Source organism: Petaurus breviceps, unplaced genomic scaffold, assembly GCF_028583685.1.
Source record: "Petaurus breviceps papuanus isolate PSGF00001 unplaced genomic scaffold, PetGlider_PUasm1.0 90686, whole genome shotgun sequence".
Classification (NCBI taxonomy): domain Eukaryota; kingdom Metazoa; phylum Chordata; class Mammalia; order Diprotodontia; family Petauridae; genus Petaurus; species Petaurus breviceps.
In genome coordinates, this window is record NW_027187309.1 from 1745974 (window position 1) to 1769542 (window position 23569).

A 23569-nucleotide genomic window follows, 5' to 3' on the forward strand; every position below is an offset into this window, starting at 1 on the left:
CACACACACACACACACACACACAAATAGCTGTGTAACCTTGGGCAAGTTACTTAACCCCAATTGCCCTCCAAAAAAAAAATCAAAACGTGCTTTGAAACTTAATACTACATTTCTGGTCTTAGTAACTTTACTTAGCCCTTGTTCTTTTTTCTGTTTGTGTGGTTCTTGTTGTTGAGTCATTTTCAGTCATATCCGACTCTCTGTGTGGCAAAGATGCCGGAATGGTTGTTCTTTTATTCCTCAAGAACAGCCAGTCAGGTCAGTTCTCCAGTATTATCTTGGTTCAATCCCAGCCATGCATTCTTTTTGTTCTCTCAGAGGCAACTATAAACCACAGCAATTTCCCTTTTAATTCTTAGGTTTCACAAACTTACCCATTACCTTATTTGTCATTTCAATACAACCAGAATGTTTAATAAGTAGTGGAGTTTTTGACTTGTTTTGTTTTCGAGTGTGTGTGTGTGTGTGTGTGTATGTGTGTGTTTAACTTTAGACTTCCTGAAAGACATTGGGTTCTTTCAATTCTAAAGTTTAAGGCAAAACTCCTTCTTCAGAACTGGGTTTCCAAATAAGCTTTAGCAATTGTGAATTAGAAAATTTGAGAACCTGGTCTCACTGGATTACCATTTTTAGAGAACTTTTTTAATGTATTTGGTTATGTGGGTTACTGCTTTGCTTTTTAAAAATCATCCATTATAATATGCATGGTTAAAAGATTTGGCATTTCCAGCATCATATTTCCTTTTTAGTGCAGACTTTTCCTGATAAACTTACTTTCATTTCTCAAGACCATAGCCTAACTCATTATGGCTTACATCAATGTAATGATTATGGTTTCCATGCCTCATTGTCTTATAGAGGTGTCTCTGGTCTCCTGAAAGTTATGCTAATAGAGTCCAGGGCTCTGGTAAGTCTTTCCAAACTAGAAAGGCCTCAGCTATAATACAGGCAATAGATTTGGTGCAGTTACGTAACCACCAACCTAACTAAATATCAAAAGGCCTATCACTAGCAAGAATTCTTTGAATGTGGGAAAGAGATGACTGTTAATACAATTGTTAATGTCAATTTAATTAATTCCATCTTACATAGTGCTTTACAATTTTCAAAGTACTTTCAGACGTCATCTGTCGAAAAAAGATTTTGAAGGGACAAGATAGTTATCTTGGGGTATTTGGAGGGCTATTATATAGAAGTAGAAATCGCCTTGTTTTCAGCCCCAGAGGCAAGAACTTGAACATATAGGGGAGAAGTTGTAGAAAAGGTACATTTCAGCTCAATAAAAAGAAAAATGTCCTAACAATCAGAGCTATGTAAAAGGAGAATGGGAGGCAGCCAAGTGGCGCAGTGAGTAAGAGCGCTGGCCGCAGAGTAGGGAGACCTGGGATCGAATCCAGGCTCAGATACTTAGCACCCACCCAGAAACACCTGGCCTTGTAACCTTGAGCAAGTTACTTAACCCCAATTGCTTTAAAAAAAATAAATAAAGGAGAATGGGCTGTCTCAGGAGGTAGTGAGTTTTTCCAGCAGAGACTAAATAGATCATTTATTTGGAATATTCCAATGGGGATTCCCATTCAGATACATACTGAATTAGGTGACTTCCTAGGTCTCTTCAAACTCCTGTGACCCCAAAACCTCACTCGATGTGCACAGCTTTTCTGAGAGCAAGACAAGGCAAGAATTTTTATCCCCATTTTACAGGTGAGGAAATAAAAATGAACTGATCTGCCTAACCAGTGTGACATAGCTAGTAAGTAGCCGAGAAGGGACTTGGAACCAGATTTTCTACTCCTTATCTATTCCCCACTTTACCATGCTAATTCAGTTTTTCTCAATAAAAGTATGCTGTTTTCTTAGCTGAAATAAAACTGTTGTCACACTTTACTTTCCAAGTGTGTATTGACTGGGGCTAGAAAGCAGAAGGTTCTATGGGCTTTCTTCTTTTTATTCCTATTAATGGGAGAGATGTGAAATTGGATGTGTAAGGAAAGAAGGCTGCATAGGAATTACAGGGTATAGAGGTAAGGAAGCTTTATTTTCAAACCCTTTTCATAAGCAAGAATTTAAGTGAGTTAGTATAGAGGGAAAATTAGAAATGTTTATAATCTAAATATAACTTAGCTATATCAGCTCTTTGTTGTCAATCAACCAGGATGGTGAAGGATGTTGAGGTAATATTATGTTTGAGGAGATATACAGTGTGTCCCAAAAGTCTTAGTGTAACTTTAAGCTATTAAAGCTTAAATAAAACTTAAAATTTAAGTTTTAATAGCTTAAAACTTCAGTAAGACTTTGGGGGACACATTATATATGTTTGAAGCTGTCTGTCTAGATAAAAGTTGTGTTTTGTGGGTGGAATTCATAGATATGATCTGGAAAATAGCATACTTTTGCAGGAGGAGGGCCACGCTGGAAGCACCAGCAACCTAGCTGAGAGGGTAGTGAGATGGAAAGCAGAAACCAGGACCATTGAGACTAAGTGATCTCTCCTACTTCCAAGGGGGTGATAGACAAGATTATGTATATCTATCACACTTAAAATATGTCCAGGTGATTCAAAATGAAAGTCACTTCCTAGATTGCTTAGATTCCTCTTATTTTATACCCACTAGCTTAGGCCCTTCCTACTAAATGCTAGTTACACAGAAAAGCATTTCAAGTAAACCTCTTTATCAAGGAAAACAGGAAAAAAGAAATCAGAGAATTTATATACATTAAAATAAATGAAAGAATGCCTAAGAGTAAATAGGCTCTTCAGTTGAGAGTAAGATAAGATCTCAGCTCAAACTATGAGAGAGGAGGATTTCACCAACAGGGATTCAGTTCTTAGCAGTATGCAAAGCTTTAAGGACTGGAAGCCCAACTAGAGAGGGTTGGCACATCTTCCTTTACATGTCTGTAACTCTTTGGGGAAGGGGGAGGTAGAGGGTTGTAGTTAGGATGCCATTCAAAAGTTCACATTTCACTTTTCTATTGACCTACGTGTCTCAAGGTCCTCTCTCAAAGTGTATATCCAATCAACTGAAATAAATTATTATTCTAGTCCTGCAACATTGAGGGACTGTGTTCTCTTAATCAGGAATCATGTCATCTTACACATATGCAACTAAGGTCACAAGCCTATCCATCAAGAAAACCATACCAGACTTGGGCAGAATCAGGGTGACATTCCTCTGGTGAACTAAAACTTTGTAGTCCCTTATAAAAATCATCTGGAATAAGCAAGAAACCCATAACTATACAGAAGCAGTGCTTTAAAATTATTACGGTGATTTTCCTATCATAGATAACAAATTTTCAGTATCATTAAAAACAAAAAATCAAGATTTAACAATACATGCAATAGATATAACCCTATAAAGAGAATCAATCACATGACAGAATGACAGTGACAACATGCCTAAGTTATATGCAGGGCATAGTACAGGTGCGAATCCTATACATAAATATATGGAGTACACAGCAAGTACTCATAAGAAAGCAAAGCATGGTAATTAATAAAACAAAGCTGCAACAATAACACTATCAGTAGGCCTATATAAAAATACAGCTTCACTCTAAGAATTAGCATAATATGCAAATAAAACAATGAACAAAAGAATTAATAGACCTTGCTACAAAATGAATATAAAAGTTAAGTGAATGTAATAGTAAAATAATAGACAAGCATATCCAACATGCAGTAATTAATATGTGCCAAAATAAACATATGTAATTACATACAAGGCATATTTCACATGTGAAATCTCTATTCTAACCTTACTACATATAAAACTATGTCTTCAAATTCCCCGTAAACTGTTACATTGTAGTCTGGCAACTGGTCATATAAGTGCATTTCCCTTTTCACTGACTGTTCTCCCTGCTCCAATACCTAAGCTAGGAGATGATATAGGTTGACTATCAGAATTATTATAGACTTATACCGTGTTTCCCCGATAATAAGACCTATCCCGAAAATAAGCCCTCCCCTTACTGTGTAAGATTCCTCTAAAATAAGCCCTCCCCCGAAAATAAGCCCTATTGAGATTGCTACTGTAGTGAAGGTGATCCCCTGCGCTACACGCTACATTATGGTACCCTCTGTATGCACCGTCCCTCCCCCCCTTGGTGAAACGCATGCCGCGCTCCAAGCTGCATCCAATCAGAGCTGCAGCAGAGAGCGCATCATCCTATTCTTCCCCAGTGATTTGCTTATTGAATAAAGGTACATTTTTTGTTCACATTTGCCTGTTTATTAAAATTGCTGTCAATGTTCATTAAAATAAGCCCTCCCCTGAAAATAAGCCCTCCGGTGTTTTTCTGTCCAAGAAAAAATAATAAGACAGTGTCTTATTATCGGGGAAACACGGTATGTATATGCCAAAATGACAGCAGGATCAGTTGGCTATCAGTATTTTGTTCTCTATGGGTTGTTTCTGTATCCTAAGAGTCTCTATAGCAATTATCAGCAATTGAAGCATTGCCTTATGGGTTCCAATCCCTTGCCCTATAAGAGTACACACAATATCCTTCACTAGAGCTATCATTTTCACACTCTATAGCTGGGCCAGACTATGTACAACTGGTAAACAGTGTTTTCTGCTCTGCATTTGCTGAGTTGAATGTCCAACTGATTTTCCTACAGGCAAGAGGTGATTGTTACAAATAGTCTTGATGTGACACCTTCTATTCTCTGTAGCTATTTTGTAAAGAGACAAGTTGTCCACTGTCTCAACTTTGCATGTGTTAGTTTTCCATCAGATAGATAACTTGAGTCCTTTGAATGCCAAGGGTTCTCAACAGAACTCTCATTAAAGGTCTTGACAACATATGCTAGTATCATACCATCTTTTGTTTCTGTCGCAGATCTTTTGAGCTGAAGCCATGACTGGCTGGTAAGCTTTTTTCTCAACTGAGACACATCGAGTATAAGCATTTATACCTTCTTCATATGAGCTTAGAAAACACAAGTTATTAGGTAAATATCTTTCTCTCTCAAACATAAGCAGGTATGATATATAGATTCATGGCTTATAGAATTGTATGCATATTCTAGAAATGACACGTAAATGTATGACATATAGTTTCATTCCAGGTGGAATTGTATGCATATACTAGAAATAATACAGGTTGACATCATGACGTTTTATGTTTTGGTTTCTGGGCTACCAAGATATTCAACAGGATGTGTTGAAATGCTCAGTATGTGGTTTTCCATGCAGATTTTTAGTAGCTCTATATTATTTGTATTTGTCAAGGTCAACCTCTTTTTGAGTAACCTGCTGTCAAAGTATCTCCCTTGGTTAGAGTAGATCCTAGCAGAGAATACATACCCTGAAAAATACTTACCAAAAAAAAAAAAAACCTTTGGCGATAATAGGTTATTTCTGGTTTCTGGCTGGATAGCCATACCTGGTGATGACACCACTAAAATATAGCACTTTTAATATTTGCTTGGAAAGATTGAAAAGTAATACGAGAACTTTCCAAAAGATTGCTGATGTCTATATTCTCCAAATATGCAGCATAAGTTGACAACATATTTCTTTGTACACATCTGGCAAAAGTTTCACAATTCTTCGTAACATCTGCAGCCATTTGGAGTGAGTAATATATGTTTCTCTCTAGCTCTAGGGTCCTTTCTTGACCCATATGTCCAAACTTATAATGTAAGACATTCATGGCTATTGGATGGTATGCTCTCAGTAGTTCCCAGCTGCTTTTTGGTCCATTCATAGTTTGACACAATACTTGATCATGCATTTTGTCATTGACTTAGCAATAAAGTAACTTTTGCGGGCTGGAATTTAGAATTTTTAGAATCACTCCCTTGGTTTTTTCACTTTCAGCACTTCTATGACTATGCCTGTTATCTACAGACAAGTAAAGCAAGAAAGATTGATTTAATTAAATGATGTTCATATATGTATTTGGCATATTGTTTGAGGAAGTCCCAAGCTATCATATACTTCAACTTGATTACATTCTATACCTTGCCTCTTACTTTACTTTAAAAAATAGAATCTATTCAATGTAAGAATGTTCCTTTGTGACTGACTTCATCCCAAAAACCTCTTGATATCATTTCTCACTCTCATGCATTCCCCCACTTTCTGACAGAGGTGAACCCCTCCCTTTTCAATGCCAACCCCTCTACATATGCACTTGATGTCAACCAATCCTATCTTCTTTAATGGATTGAAACCTCAATCACCAACTCCTCTGATTTAACATCTTCCTGTTGGATGACTCCTTCCCTACTGCCTTCAAACATTCTGTCTCCCCTATCCTTGACAAAACTTCACTAGATCCCATCATACCCTCAAGCCACTGTTCTATATCTCTCTGTGCTAAAAAAAAAAAACTCCTTTTAAAAAGTTGTTTACACTCACTGCTTCCATTTTCTCCTCTCTCACTTATTCCTTGACTCTTCAAAATCTGACTTCATCCCTATCACTCAACTGAAATCACCCCCTCCTAAATTACAAATAATCTCTTAACTGACAAATCTGATGGTCTTTTATCATTGCTAAACCTTCTCGAATTATCTGCTGTATATGACACTGTCAACTACCCTCTCCTCCTAGATCTCTTCTCAGATTTTTTGTGACATTAATCCTTCCTGGTTTGCCTCCTACCTATCTGATCACTTCTCAGTCTCTTTTCATGGGTTATCCTCCACATCACACCCCTTGAGAGTTTTCCCCAACAGACTCACTTCTCTCTGTCTCTGTCTCTCTCTGTCTCTGTCTCTGTCTCTCTCTGTCTCTCTCTCTGTCTCTGTCTCTCTGTCTCTCTCTGTCTCTCTCTCTGTCTCTCTCTCTCTGTCTCTCTCTCTCTGTGTGTCTCTCTGTCTCTCTGTCTGTCTCTCTGTCTCTCTGTGTCTCTGTCTCTGTCTCTCTCTCTCTCTCTCTCTCTCTCTCTCTCTCTCTCTCTCTCTTTCCTTTCCTTTTCCCCTCCCTCAACAGTTCCAATAGTTTTAGGCTATCAATTCTATGCCTATGACTCCCAGATCTATTTATCTAGCTTTAGCCTTAGATGACTAGTTACCTATTAGAAATCTCAAATTAGATATCTAGTAGACATCTTAAAATCAGCATGTCTAAAAGTGAACTCATTATCTTCCATCGTCCCCATACCTTCGCTTCTTAGAAATTTCTCGAAGACACCCCATCCTTCCAGTATTTCAGGTCACTAGCCTTGGCATTATCCTAAATGCCTTATTGTCCCTCATCCTATATATGCAATCGGTTGTCAGATTTTGCAATTTCTACCTTCATAACATCTCACACATCTGCCACTTCTTTACTCACACAACTGCTTTTTAGTTCAGTCCATTATCAATAGCCTCCTAATTAGTCTCCCTGCCTCAAGTCTCGCAATACTCCAGTGTATTCTGTATACCACCAACAAAGTAATTCTCCTTAAGAATATATCTGACCACGTGACTCCCCTAATCAACCAACTCCACTAGTTAAATTATACCCTCTACAATTAAACTCCTTGCTTTTAGTTTTTAAAGTCCTACATCACCTGGCTTCAATCGTTCTTTCCAACATAAATGGACATTATTCCCTCACCCACACTTAAGTGATTCAACCAAACTGGCTTTCTGTTTCTCTCTCATGACACTCCATCTCCTAGCTCCATGCCTTTGTACTGGCTATCCTGCAAGCTTGGAATGAACTTCTTTTTTACCTCTACCTAATAAAGTTGTTCTTCAAGATGCACCTCAGGCAACAGCTACAGCATGAAGACTTTGCTGTTCCCCTTCAACAGCTACTACCTTAGCTCCCAAAGTATAATCTCTTTAACTACTTTTGATATATTTGTATTTACTAAATTTATATCTGTTTACTCTGTGTGTGTACATATTAGGTGTTTAATAAATATGTGTTGATTTATTGATTGTCAGAAATTGTTCTCATATCTTCTTCCGGAAACACACACCTCCAGTGTCCCAAATCATTCTGGACAAGTCATCTACATCCATATTCATCTTGCCAGGACTGTTTTGTATGCTGAAATCATAACAGGCCAATACTGCTGTTCATCCCTGGCAAATAGTATCCAACTTGGCAACGATCAAAATATAAATCAATGGAATGTTCAGTCTATCCTTGGAGTTTTGCTCCATATACAAAGTCTTTGAACCTCTCCATAATAACCCTCTTTAAGCCAAGAATTCAAGCTTGTAGATACGGTAATGAGACTGACTGTCAAGAAACCTTCTGCTAGTGAATGCAATTGGTCTCTGGTAACTATCACTTTCCTAGTATCAGGCTGGTACATAGATAAAGAACAAAAAATTAACTTGCCTCTGAATAAGCTAATATTAGTAGATGAGTAATGTAGTAGATTCAGTCTTTGAAGGCTTTTTCACATTTGTCTTTCATAGTTTATTTCCAAAAAAAGTTTTGTTGAGTTTAAGACAATTTGGTCTTTTCTGCTTTTTTTGGTTCTAAGCCTCTTCAATTATATTTTTATGAGTGAGATCATTCAATGACACAGCAATAACAGCAGTCTTTACAACTGGGGATAATCACTACCAAATCCCAGAAAAGTTAAGTTTCTACATTGTGGACATGACCATTTCATAAATCCTTCTACTTTCTGTGGCTCTGTGCTTATGCCTTGCTAAGATACAATCTTATATACTTAACACAAGCTCTGCAGAAGTGGAATTTGTCAATTCATAACTGCACACCAGCTTCCTCTAGCCAAAACAGAAGCAGAACAAAGGTCTGTACATAACAACGCTCATCGATCTGACTGAGACTTTTGATACTGCCAATCATGTGGGTTTGTGGAAGATCATGGCAAAATTTAATTACCCACATAAGTTCATCAGTATTGTACACAAGTTTCATGATGATGTGCTTGTATGGGTTCTGGATAATGGGCAGTGCTCCCATGTTTTCCTAGTCACCAATGGAGTGAAGCAGGGATGTGCACTTGTTCCTATGATTTTCAGCACTGTCCTTTCATTAATGTTGTCAGATGCCTTCAACACAAACAAAATGATATCAAGGTCAGCCACAGCACTGACAATAAATGATTTAACTTAAAAAGGCTACAAGCCAAAACTAAAGTGAAAGGAGAGTTGGTGCACAACTTTTTGTTGTCAAATGATTGTGCACTCAATGCAGCCTCTGAGGCTGAGATGCAATAAAGTATGGATTGATTCTCGGCTGTTTGTGCTAATTTTGACCTGACAACACCAAAAAGACAGAGGTCCTCCACCAAACATCACTTGATCATTCATATGTGAAACCATCAGTGACAACAAACAGAGAAATTCTGAATGCTGTGAATAAGTTCCCTAACCTTGGCCATACACTTTCTAGGGATGTACACATAGATGATGAGGTTGATGCATGCATTACCAGAGCTGCCTCAGTGTTTGGGAGGCTCTAAAAGAAAGCATGGGAAACAAAAAGTATTGGGTTGCATACCAAACTTCAGTTTGGTCTACAGAGCCATTGTGCTGACTTCATTGTTGTGTATCTATGAAACCTGGACAGTATACTAACACCATGTCAGGAAACCAAATTACTTCCATTTGAATTGTCTTAAGAAGATTCTGAAGATCACCTGACAAGATAAGGTACTGAATACAGAGGTACTTTCTCAAACTTAACTGCAAAGCATTCAAACTCTACTAGAGAGAGCACAACTTCACAGGCTGGTCACATAGTCTGAATGCCAAATGTACATCTGCCTAAAAGATATTTTACAGAGAACTCAAACAAAGCAAGCGCTCACATGGAAGTCAGAAGAAGCAATACAAGGATACTCTATGATCTCTCTGAAGAACTTTGCAATTGAATATGAGGCTTGGAAGACACTGGCACAGGACCACTCAAGCATGGTGTGCCCTCATCAAAGAAAGTACTGGACTCTAAGAGCAAAGCAGAATTGTGCTAACTCAAAAGAAACATAAGATGCACAAATTTAGACATCTCCCCTTCAAATGTCATATGTACTATTTGTGTCCGAGTTATGGTAGAGCCTTCTGCACTCATATTGCTTTGATCAGCCACCATTGGACACACCATACCTTCATCCCAAAATAATGATGGTTGTCTTTGAGCAAGAAGGACAGCAACCAACATCCCCATTCACTCCACAAGAACATAACTTTCTTATTGTTGAGTTTTATACTCAAACCCATTCCTTTGGTTCTGGGAAATACTGAAAGTCAAATACCTCATGACCTAGGTTGGAGGTTGAGCAATTAGTGATCCTATGATGTTCACTGGAACTTCTTGTTTTTATCCCCTTTCAAGTCTCTGCAAAGTTTATATGGACAGTTAATAAGTGTGTGTATTGAATCCCAACTTGTTTCTTGCAGTATCCTGCTTGAAATTTAGAATTTAATTTGGAATTAATTTTAATACTGACACTTCAGTGAATGTTAGATGGACTCAATATACCAAAGTTACAATGTCAAGTTTCCTGTTCATACTTCAAGTTCCTTAGGGAATCGCAAACTCGCTTAGATATATCCCAGGTATGGATAGTAGTCTTTGTAACTCATACAAAGTCCAAATCCTATCATAGGCTTTAAAGATATTTTTCTCAACTATTTGTGATGAAAAGATTGGAAAATGACAGCAATTTGATAAATACTATCTAGGAAAGCTTTAACATTCACATTCTCAATTTTTACCATGCCCTTTGCACAAGATCCTATGAGTCCAGGTGGAACAGACTACATGGAATTGACATAAAGGTTATTGTGATTGTCCCTAGCAACCAAAACAACTCTCTTCTCTGGCCCTGACTCAGTTTCCCAAAGTTTAAAAGAAGAAACCTATTTTTGTACAACCAACTCTATTTCCTTTACTTTATATTCAGCATGTTTATGATCTTCAGTTCTACAATGATAACAGATGGAGGATATGTTAGGCAGATACTTCATGGAGGTGTTCTTGTGTCAGACCTTTGTGCCTTCCATTCTCTTGGTCAGCTACCTCTCCAAGGAGAATGGTTTGGGGCACTCTTCCCTCTCTTACCTAATCATCTCTTGGCCTCTGCCTATAGCTCTGCACTGATGGGTCAGTTGTCTTGCTTGGCTTCTGTGGCCTATACTTAAGAAGAGAGGATTTGTGTTCAAACATGGATTGGATTTAATGGCAACTGAGCTACCTTTCAGTCCTGAGACTGATTCTTTCCATTTAGCCTAATAAACAATATATTATACGAGAAATAGCACTGCATTAGAGGTCATGAGACCTAGATCCTAGTCCCAGCTCTGTAACATACAGTATTAGCCATGGATATTTAGAGATTCACTTAACCTTGCCAAGCTTGCCTCCTCATCCATAAAATGGGGATATCCTCTCTACGTTCCTACAAGGTTTTTGTGAAGATAATTTTTTTAGTGTTTCAAAACACTTTAAAAACTAGAAAGCCCCTTACCAACAGTAAGGTTGTTATAGTGTTGCTACTGTTGTTGTTATATAATCTAACCTTATTTCCTCTTGACTGCTTTTTCTCATATTATTGACTGTTAGAATAAATAGCATAAGTGAATCTGATGCTGGGTTGCAAGCAGTCTAGGCATTCAAGGACATTGCTCCACATGTCAATGCCAGCTAGGGCCCTAGCTATAAAATTTCTGCTAACTCCTAGTTACATCTTTATGTGCCCACAATTATTTCTGTGGCCCCTTTAGTATAGAACCCTTCCATACATATGTCCATGATGCTCCCTTAGCAAAAGCCTTTGTAAACCTAGAGCCACCTCCATACCATGATGAAATACAGGAAGAAAACTTCATGTCAAAAAAGCAAAGTCAGCTTCCTATACTTAAGCCCTTGGATACCAGCTAACCAAACCCCACTGGGACTTCAAGCCCTTGCACTGGACCGGTGCCTGGTGCCTCCCTGATCTAAGCTATCTGGACTTAAGTAGCTAAGCAGTCAAACAGAATTTATGTTTGCATATACATTATGTAATATATTGCATACATTACATTCATCACTAGTCCCTGAAGATGCAAAGCTTTCTCTCTTGTTCTTCAAAGTTTTTATTCCAATATTTTTTTCCTAAATCCCCTAAAATGATTGACATGAACAGAGTAGGAAAAGTTAGCCCAGATCAGAATGTTCACATAGCACTTCATTTTTTTTTCCTTTCCAGTCCTTTTCCTATTGGACCAAAACAGAGGTGACATATGGGATTAACTCACTGACTTCGAGTCTATAGGTCTATTCAGAGAACCTACTATTTCAGGGCTATATATATCAATTTTACCCAAAGTATTTGGATATTGTTAAATATTCTTTCAATACAATGGTACAAATTAAGCAAAGAAATCAGTTTTTTATTTGAAATTACTTTTAAGCTTTCAATTAAACAAATAATGCTGAAGAATTTATTATTTATTAGGAATTATTAATTAAATATTAATTAATTAAATATTCATTATTAGGAATACAAACATATATGCACACAAACAGTCCCTGCTGATATTCTATTGCAGAAAAGTAAAGTATTATTTGTTAATGACTTAGGTTTCAAAGATTAATTTTTATAACACTGACTTTCTATTTGTTATTCTTATGGTTTTTTTCCTGAAAAATATGCTATAATATTCTTCTATAATTCACACATAATATTTTATAATAATCTCCTTTTTAGGATGAGAATATTTAGAGCTAGAAAGGAAATTACATTGATCCTCAAGTCCAACTCCCTCATTTTACAGATGAAGAAACTGAGACCTAGGGGACAAAGTCCTGCCTGAAATAACACACCCAAAAATAACTGGCCATGTAACCTTGAGCAAGTTACTTAACCCTGATTGCTTAAAAAAAAAAAAGAAATTCTGGCTGACTCAAAAAGGGGTTTGCGCTTCCGCTGCTGCTGCCTCTGCTGCTGCTGCTGTCGCCGCCACTGCTAGCCACCGGAACTCTAGCTTGGCTTCCACTTCCTCTTGCCCCACCCCTTCCTGCTACATCAGCAAGTCCAATGGGGTATGGAAGATCTTTAAATCCCATAACCCTTACATATACTTAATTGGTTACAACTTTAAATTTATAGCCTCCATCATTTTTAAGTTATCCTGATATAGAAAATAAGTTGCTTAAAGATGGATGTATATTGATATGAAAAATAACACATGATTTATTATGTTGGTTTATGGGGGGCATGACATTATTTGTGTTCTAGGTTTGTGTGAATTTTTTAATGATTTTTTAAGAGACTGGTTTACTAATATTACTGATATAATATCCATCAAAAAGCTTCTTATTTCTTCATTTTTGTAGAAAAGCTTTGAGATAAAACTATATTCTTCTAACTATAACCTTGTTGAGGTCAGTTAAATTCTTCTAACCTTCCCATGCTAAACAGGAGAATTAAATGAGCATTTTCTTAGCAAATCCAGATGGAATTGTCTGCTAGAATATAGTGAGTTCCCTTAGGTAGTACTGTATTTGTACTTGCAACAAAAGAAACCTTAATCCATGGAACATTGAAAATTGAAAATGGAGTCAATTACGAAAGAATGAGCCTCATTTGGAACCTAGTCTCTTGTTTTGAAAAAATAAATTTGAGACACCAAAAGGCTCTGTGTTTTTGTTACCTTAAAAGAGAAAGATAGCCTGAATTTATGGTGAGTTTGCAAGAAAGTTTTCCCAAGGACTCTACATCAAAAATATTAAATTCAGGCTCCAGCAATACCAGTTCTATCATGATCTTTTTCAAGCTGATTTTGTTAACAATATTTAGAAAAGAGAGGCTCTCACTTTTTTTTTAAGTACTCTGTATGCACTACATATGAACATTTATAGATCATTGTGAATATAGAGACAGAGAGTAACATGGTCCAAGGGTGGTCATGTTTTCAACAATAGACTGAAGATTTCATATCAATTTTCCTGACTAGTTATCTGGTGTTGATATGATTAAAATTCCATGATAAGATCATAGGTTATCTAGGGCCAAACATCTGCATCGAAACAGAAATTTTCCACCAATTCAAGTGTGTATGAGTAGATATACTTGGTCTTCTAAATCATTTTTCATTTCAGACTCCTTTTCCAATATCTAGTCTTGAGTTGTTTCCCCCCCCAAAAAAATTGGGGGCCTGACACAACTAACAGGCCAAGGGACTAGAAGACCTCAATTTGGATATATTGTGTCTTGGACAAAATATTTTGACGAACACTAGTATCCTGGTGTTTTTCCTTTGGTCTTCCCAATGACACTAAGAGATAAGTCTTATTATTGTTCCTAAGTTACAGATAAGGAAAGCAAAATTAGAAGAAGTTATGTGACTTGCCCAGGGTCACATGGGTAGCCCATCTTTTGGTCATACATGTACTTAGTATTATCTTCTGTAATACTCCTTGCACATGAACAACATTGATAATATGCTGTTGCCTAAATACTACTGTGCATCCTTCATTTGAACTTTGGGTTGCCTAAAAAAATACACATTTAAAATTTTTTAAAAATCAACATTAAATGAAACACAAAACACTTTTTTCCAGTCACTTCCACAGTTGCACAGATAAGAACCGATAACCCCTAAGTACTACTCTCCAGAATGAACCCATGTGTAAAATATATATGTATGTATTCACACATATATACATATGTGTATGTGGGGAATGTGTGTGGGGGTATGGAATGAGAGAGAGAGAGAGAGTGAGAGAGAGAGAGAGAGAGAGAGAGAGAGAATAAAATCCAGCTAAGTGACCAAGGAAAATTCAAAATATATAAACACAAAGAAGGGAAATCCTCCTCCATGCTTCACAGGACACCATGACTCCTTCCACACATTACCAGAGAAGCACATCTTTGACTCTTTATGTTCAAAACTATCCCAACACTTAGCACAGTGCCTAGGACATAATGAGTACACAATAAATGTTTGTTGACTGACTGCCTGACTTGAAGTTATTATCTGACTGCAGAATGTTAATGAATATTTCCAGTACCAGCAACCTTCTCTAACTGAATGCCTTACTATGTCCCTACATACACCCCCCCCATATCCATATGACTAAGATTGCCAGTGTATTGCCCCTCAGCTACCACCAAGCTACTTTCTCTGTCTGTGAGAGTTATGAACCTTCTCATTTAGCTATGTTCTTTTTTTAAAGCAATTAGGTTTAAGTAACTTGCTCAAGGTTACACAGCCAGCTGTTTCTGGGTGGGTACTAAGTGTCTGAGCCTGGATTCGATCCCAGGTCATCCCGACTCTGGGGCTGGTGCTCTTACTTGCTGTGCTACCTGGCCACCCCCATTTAGCTATGTTCTTGGAAAAAAACATCTTCCTTTTTAATTCTCTTTGCTCCAGTCCACCTCCCCCTCTAAGTCATTCATTAAAATCTTTTATCATCCAGATGTTCAATGTATGAAGGATTCCTTCATTTCACTGTGAAGAATACTTAAATGGATTTGTGACCTCAATTTGAAAGTGCCCTCCAGTGGTATACATTGCAACCTTTTCTATGTCTGTCCATTCTGTATGACTTCTAACCCAAAAGTTCAACATAGGGAGAACACCCAAGATGCTTGAGGCCTTTCTTAGTTTTCTCCTGACATCACAAGAGAATCATCTGACCACTCCGTTCATCACCTGTAATCGTTCACTCTTGCTGAAAGACCAACCCATCTTCTCTTCCTGTCATACAGTTTTTGATAGCATCCTTCACTCCTCTTCCAATTTCCTCATTGATTAAACACTGTGCCAACACACACCCACCACTCATTGTAACTTTACCCTAAATTTAAAATTGATCTTTAGTTTGTGTTATTCTAGTCAGGTCTCTCTGCCATATAGCAACAAAGGCAAAATATTTGTATTAAAAAGAGGGTCTTTATTTTAATAGTAAGCTTGAGGTCAGTTAAAGCTTTGGAATATGCTGCAAGTAATTCAACTGACTCCTCATTTTTAATTCTGAGACTAAATCATTGTCTATCCATACCATCACTCCCAGACATGCACAATGTTGGATATATAGTGCATCCTTTCGAATGTAATTCAAATTGTAATCTGTGCAATAGATAACCTTCATCCATTTGGTCTTCTTGTGTGGATGGCAGGACAAACTTCTTTGAGTGATTACAGATCTGTTCCAGCTACAAAACCTTAGGGCTCGATGTAATCAGTACAATGTCATCCACAAAGGGGATCATTTGGAGTATCTTATTGTCACCTGGGGATTCTTCCTCAACCTGGACTTTTCTGTTGATTTAGTCAATAGTCGATAAGAATTTATTAATCACCTACTATGTATCAGGCACTATATTAAGAGCTAAGTATACAAATGAGAAAAACAAGGTTTATGCCCTCAAGAAGTTTACACTCTAATGGGGGAAGACAATATACAAAAAGAAGTTGCTTTCCTACAACACAGTCACACTTTGGCGAATGTACATCACTCTATTTTGTGCATCACTTGATATTTTATTATATGGGGGTCACTGAACAGGTTTGTTTTACATGTCCCAAAGAATCCTGAATTATTTTGATATATGGATATATGGAGACACCTTGCAGTATAAGGGTCCATAAGATAGGTTTTAGTTCTACTAAATCAAATGCTTTTCATAATCAACAAAGAATAAGCCTAATGGGAGCTTGAATCTGTACATCCTTCAGTCAAACAGCATACAAAGAATTAAATTGACCATATTTTAACAGACAGGAAAAGACTAATTAGTGACTTGGAAATTATTCCTGAGTTAGCTTTCTATGTACCATCAGGCCAATGACTTGATAGAGCTAAGATAAGAATTTATAATTAAAAAATAATAAGAAAAATAGAATTTTCAGTTAATAAAATCAATACTGAATTGTTTAAAGAAGTTACTGAAATTTTTTAAATAAGAGATGAACTGCAGAAATGACATCAGCACCAACTAATAATTTCATTGAGAAGTTCAACCAAGGCAAATTAATTGCCACATGGAGACCACAAGTCTAGAAATCACCTTAGATTAAAAAAAATTGAATTCTTGCCAAACAATTGATAACTTCCAATTTATTCTATTTATATGTCTTTCTATCTATCTACATCTCTATCTCTCTTACTCCTTCCAATGTATGTGTATATGTATATATATATATGTATGTGTGTATATATGTATGTATGTGTATATATATATGCATATTTTTGTTTAGAACTTAATAAATGTTTACTGATTGACCAAAAAAGGAGAGGTGACTGCCAAATGCCAAACCAGGTTAGAATGTAAACCTGTTCATAAAATCTTATGAAGAAAAGTACTGAACAACTATGAGTGATATCATCTCATTAAGCACAGAGAAATGGTGGAAGGTAAATTCAGGTTAAAGAAACTTTGGCAAGATATCCAACCACGCAAAGTCATCCTAAGAGCATTCATGAATGAAAATGGAAAGATTTGAGACAGAAGTAAAATGGACAAATCTTTCAAGAATCATTTCAACAAACTATAGCCACCCTTGGACCCTAACAGCACAGTACCTGAGATACTTATAGAGGAGGCAAAAGTGACAATAGAGGAAATGAAAACAAGAAAAATAGACAAATTTGTTCAAGTATACATAAAGGAGATCTGTACTGGAGATGACGCAATTGTAGGGGCATACAGGGACAAGGCATCTGAAGGAGGGGAAGATACCAAAACCATAGAAAAAATATGGAACATTTTTAATGTCAAAAAAGTAATCAAAAGAATACTGTATCAGTAATTCATAACCTCTATGCCTATTCTATGCCTACTAATCACAGGTATCATTTCTAGTTAATGCATTATCTTTTCATGGTCTCAGATTATTAATAATCACAGCTAGCAATGGCTAACATTACATAATATTTACTATGTGCCAGGCACTGTGCTTAGCATTTTACAATTATTATCTCACTTGTTCCTCACAATATCCTTGGGAGGTAGGTTCTATTATTATCCCCATTTTACAGATGAGGAAACTGAGGCAAATACAGGTTAAATGACTTGCACAGTGTCACAGACCTAATGAGTATATGAGGCTATATTTGAACTAAGGTCTCTCTGACTCAAGACCTACTATTCTATCCACTATGCCACCAAACTGCTATGGAGCTTCATCGAATCTTTAACAATGCTTCAAAACTCAAATCATGCTCCACCTCCTACATATTTCCTAATTCCCCCAAATGCTAATTCCTCTCTGTTCTCCCTTCAAAAATATTATCTTTCATTTATTTTCTTTATTTCTAAATGTTCATATATGTACATATTGCCCTCTTCCCCCCGAACTTCCTCCTGTCTATCTACGGCTAATAGAATGTAAGTCCCTTCAGAATAGGAAAGGTTTCAGTTTTTCTTTGTATTCCCAGTGCCTAATATAATACTTGGCACATAGTAAACACTTAATAAATATTTGATTGATCAATTGATTGAAGAGATAGTTCTTTGTTAAGCCTAAAATATCTGAGACATTTTTAGAGTTAAGAGACTTGGAAGGTTATTCAGTCCAACTTCCTGGTTTTACAGATGAGGAAATTGAGGTCTGCAGAAATTGAGGCCCGAAGAGATAAAGAGACCTGTATGAGGTCTCCCAGATAGTCTGAGGTAAGGTAAAGAGTAAAGATGTTCTAACTTCCAGTACTATGCCCTTTCTACCACATAACAATTACCCAGCATCTGGTTATCTCACCTTGCTTCTACTCACTCCCCCAGGCCATTTAAGAATAATAATTATAGATAACTCTCAGTCCCTGGCTATTAAAAAATAAAATAAAATCCTTCCACTGACCTTTGGATAACCTGTACTCTGCTCTCCTCAACCAATAATGCAAAATGAAATATAACACAAAATCCTTCTTTCTCACCATTTTCACAGTACCTTCAGGTCACATTTATAGTAGCCTCCAGGTATAACCCATGGATTTAAGCTAAATTTAAAAAAAATGTTATGTATTTATATTTTTCTTTTTTTGTTTTTTGGAGGGCAATTGGGGTCAAGTGACTTGCTCAAGGTCACACAGCTGGCTTTTGTGTTAAGTGTCTGAGGCCAGACTTGAACCCAGGTCCTCCTGATTCCAGGGCCAGTGTTCCACTCACTGCACCACCCAGCTGCCCCCTAAGCTAAATTCTTTACCTCAGAAAACCAGGCTTTTAAATATATTCTCTGTCTTTCTGCAATCCAGACAAAGTAACTTTCCCAGATAATCTTTTCTACATTGTACTGTTTAACTTAACAAAAACAGTAACATAATGCATTTCAGCCAGTCAGAGCAGCTATGATTTAATTGGTGTGCATTTACCTATAATTCATCCTTACCTTGTCCTGTGTGTTTATGTCCAGGTATGTAAAGCCAAGCACCAGCAGCTTTCCAGAGGACTGCTGCTGTGAACAGCTTCAAGGTTCTGATTACATAGTATAGTGAACTCTCTATTTATTCAGTAATAAACTAAGACACAACATTGACAGAAACCAAAGTACAGCATTTACAATGTTATGACATAATAACTTGTCACTAAAGTAACCACATAGTTATCACCAAAGTGGTCACATAGTTTTAAGCAAAAGATAACATTCAGTAAGTCCCTAACTCAATCATCCTTAAGGATCAGGCCTCCTTATGGGACACAAAGTAAAAAAGGTCAAAGTTCTCTACCCCTAGGTCACAGTAAATCATAATCTTCTCAGTCAGCATTAGGTACCCAAGAAGAGGTCTTTTCATGTTGATTCGAGGCTGGCTCTCAGATTCCATGGTTCCTCTTCCATGGTCCCAGCTCCTGTGAGAAACTACCCAACTGTCACATGGATTCAAAGGCAGGCACCTCTCAGCTCCTTGTCCAGCTCCTTCTCTAGTTCTTTGTCCAGTTCCTTGTCCAGTTCCCATTCCATATTGAAGCTCACAGTGTCCAGGCCAATTCAAGTACTTCACAGTTTCTGTTTCTAGGAAGACAAAGCTTAAAAGAGCCACAATAACATTCATGCATGTTGCCAGCATCATCATCAATTCACTATCTGCCTGTGAAATCAACATAGATCCACCAACAAGGTCTGAGAACTCAACACACATCACAAACAAAAATTAACACAGACAGAATTGACAAACAGAATGCTGTGACCACAAACGTTCCCTTCTCAAAATCTGCCACCACAAGTGCTCTCTCAGTTCTGCTCTCTCCCAGCCTGGACTTCTCCTTATATATGGTCATTAAGCTCTTCCCTGTTCCATCCCTTCCTGTTGCATCAGCAACATAGGTTCACAAGTTCTGTTTCTTAACAAAGAATTGATATAATCAGGGCAAGGCTCAAAGACACACGGACTCAAACCAGGTGCTAAATACTTCTTTGCTTGCCATTACAAGGTATTTCCAAAATCCTCCATATAGAAACCACCCAGAACAATGGCAACTTTCTCCTGAATCTAATATTTCAAAAATACCAGGTCAATCCTTAGAATGTTATCCTAAATTGAGACATAACTGACCCATCTCCTTTTCAGTGAAACATGCCTCTGATGATATCTTCTATGCCGTTCCTTGTACACAAGTTATCACTGGGAATTTATTGCTCTTAGATACCCACCATGCATTTCTCTACTCTCCTCTGGGTCACCTAAAACACATATATACATACATATACATACACACACATTCAGATACACTGAAACTAAATATAATACCTCACACTTATTTTATCTTGCTCATCTTTTTAGATCTTTTTCATAATCTAACTACCACCAGCACTATTTTATCTACTCTACATTGTTATTTTCTGTTGATAGGTTTCTAAATCCATCAGATATTAGCATATAGAATACCTAGAATAGCATATAGATATAGCATATAGGACACATAGATATAGCATACAGAACACATAGAAACATAGAATATATAGAAATCTACATTAAGTTTAACCTTGATAAGATATCACTGTAATATTCCTATAGTGCACAAATATTAGGAAAGGGTTATACATCCAAATTCCACTCAGCATCATTGAGAGTATCATTCTGTTGAAATGGTTGATTTCTGGCCTAATAAGACAATCATCCCTACTAGTCTGGCTCCTACTTCCCACTCCAGTATTCTCTTTATTATCCATTTTCATACACCATTTTCTTCTAGTGAAATAGACCATTTATCACTCCATCTGGGCCTTTGTGTCATCTTGAGTAGAGGCTACCTCCTTTTTGTGTAGCCTTCCCTGGTACCCATCAATGCAGTCAGCCAATCAACAAGCATTTATTAAGCATGTTTTATGAGCCAGGAAATGTGTTAAGCTCTAGTTTCTTAAATCTCTTAGAGTATTTTGTTAGTGACTCTCCTACACAGTAATCACATTCTAATTAGTTATTGTCTACTACTTTCATTTCCTTCTTTTAACAAGTTTATTAGATCAGTAGCTCAGGAGAATGACACACCTATATTTCAGCACATAATAATTATAGTCTCTCCTGACATTCTTGCACAGAAGATGGATAGATGTAGACTAATTAGCAGAAAATTCAGATGGATTCACAACTAATTGTACTACTAGATCCTAAAAGGTATTATTAATAACTTAATGTCAAGGTGGAAGAAGGCAGGTCTCTAGTGGAACTGCCTATGAAGTATGTTCTTAATTTTGTACTATTCAACACTGTTATCAAGATAAAGGAATAAATGGCATGTCTGTTGAATTTTCAGATGACATTAAGCTAGGAGGGATAGCTAATGATTTGGATAACAGAAGTAGGATCAAAAAACATATATAACAGGCCAGACAATTGAACTGAATGTATTAAGAATGAATTTTATAGGTATAAATTTAAGATATACTGAGGTTCAAAAACTCAACTGTGGAAGGTCATAATTGACAGATCATGGGTGACAAAAGCTCAAAGGAAAAAATATTAGTGGTATATAAGCTAAATATGAGTCAACAATATTATGTGGCACCATACACACACACCTAACACAATCTTAGGCATTGAGAGGCAAAGTGGGGATGTGACAGCCCTATAGATCCTCTGGAGTATTGTGTTCTTTTCTGACTGCCATGCTTTAGAAACTTGTTGATGAATTGAAGATAGGGCTACAAATTTATGTCTCCCTTAGTGGATCTAGGAATATATAGTGAATCAGAAGAGGCTTTGAGATAATAGAATGGAGAATTCATTCAAAATAGATATGAATAAAAGAAATAATTACTTATTAATTGGATTAGTGTTAGTTAATTATCCATTAATTAGATTAATGGATAAGTGTGAGTCCCTATGGTTAACAATCTAAGAGACACATAGAACATGGAATAGTTCCTGCTCTGCCAGAGTTTATTGTCTAGTTGAAGAGATAAGACCAGTACAAAGCTAACTATAATGCCAAAACCATAATTGAAGAAAGTTAAAATATTCTTCTAGGATGGGGTGGAAAACATGAAGCCTCGAGGCCACATGTGGCCCTCTTGGTCCTCAAGTGCGGCCCCTGGAGTGAATCTACACTTCACAGAACAAATTCCCTTAATAAAAGGATTTGTTTGTAAAACTTGGACTCAATCAAAAGGCCACACCCAAGAATCTAGGAAAATACCACCTGAAATTAGAGGTCAACACAGCAAATGTAGGAAAAATAAACAAAAATTCAATAACCTTGGAATCATGCCATTTGAAGAGACTTTTTTTTTCAAACAAACTGTTCTTTGTTTGAAACCATGCTATTCATGGTTCCATATATTCCATACTTAGTTGAGACACAAAATTGGAAAAGACACATTTATCTGAGAAACTAGGCCATGAATAAAACACAGAAATATTATAAAGAAGCAGTCCAGGGTGGCCAGGTAGCACAGTGAGTAAGAGCACCAGCTCCAGAGTCGGGATGACCTGGGATTGAATCCAGGCTCAGACACTTAGCACCCACCCAGAAACACCTGGCCTTGTAACCTTGAGCAAGTTACTTAACCCCAATTGCTTTAAAAAAAAAGAAGCAGTCCCACTGACTTCTGTGTGGATGAATAAATTGGTGTATAGCTAAGGGACAACAAACCAACAATTGCTTTTATTTTTCTCCCAGGAGATATGGATTTATAAATGCAGATCATTTCACAGTGACATAAACTTATTATCCTTTCAGTGGCAATCAGCATATATGGTCTAATTATAAACTCTTCTATTATCTAAAGAGCAAGAACTTACACATATTTCTTATGTTGTAGTACTTACAGAGATCATTCAACTGTGGTAACACAAAATCATTTCTATTGGGCCTTGAGGTACACACAGTTCCATCTCCAAATTCAGAAATCAAAATCTGAAAGCTTTGTTTTGTAGGTTCAGAAGGATTTTATGAAGAGTTTTCTTTTTGTGTAATGTCCTCAATATTTAGATAGATAAATAGATAATAGCACTTCCATAGCATGTTAATATTTGCAAAGTGCTTTACAAACATTATCTCATTTTATTTCAACAACAATTCTGGAAAATCAATGCTATAAACACCATTGTATAGATGAGGAAACAGGCAGACAGAAGTTAAGAGATGAGCTAAGGGTTGCAGCTAGTATATGTGTAAAGCGGAATTTGAACTCAAATCTTCCTGACTCCAGGTTCAGAAATTTATCCTTTGGGGCAGCTAGGTGGCGCAGTGAACAGAGC

General features: G+C 36.9%; 1 protein-coding gene across 3 annotated transcripts in view; it reads left to right on the forward strand.

Annotated features, from left to right (window-relative positions):
* Positions 1-23569, forward strand: part of DLGAP2 (DLG associated protein 2) — a 1288940-nt gene that overhangs the window by 1165577 nt on the left and 99794 nt on the right. The gene's annotated exons all lie outside the window — the stretch shown is intronic.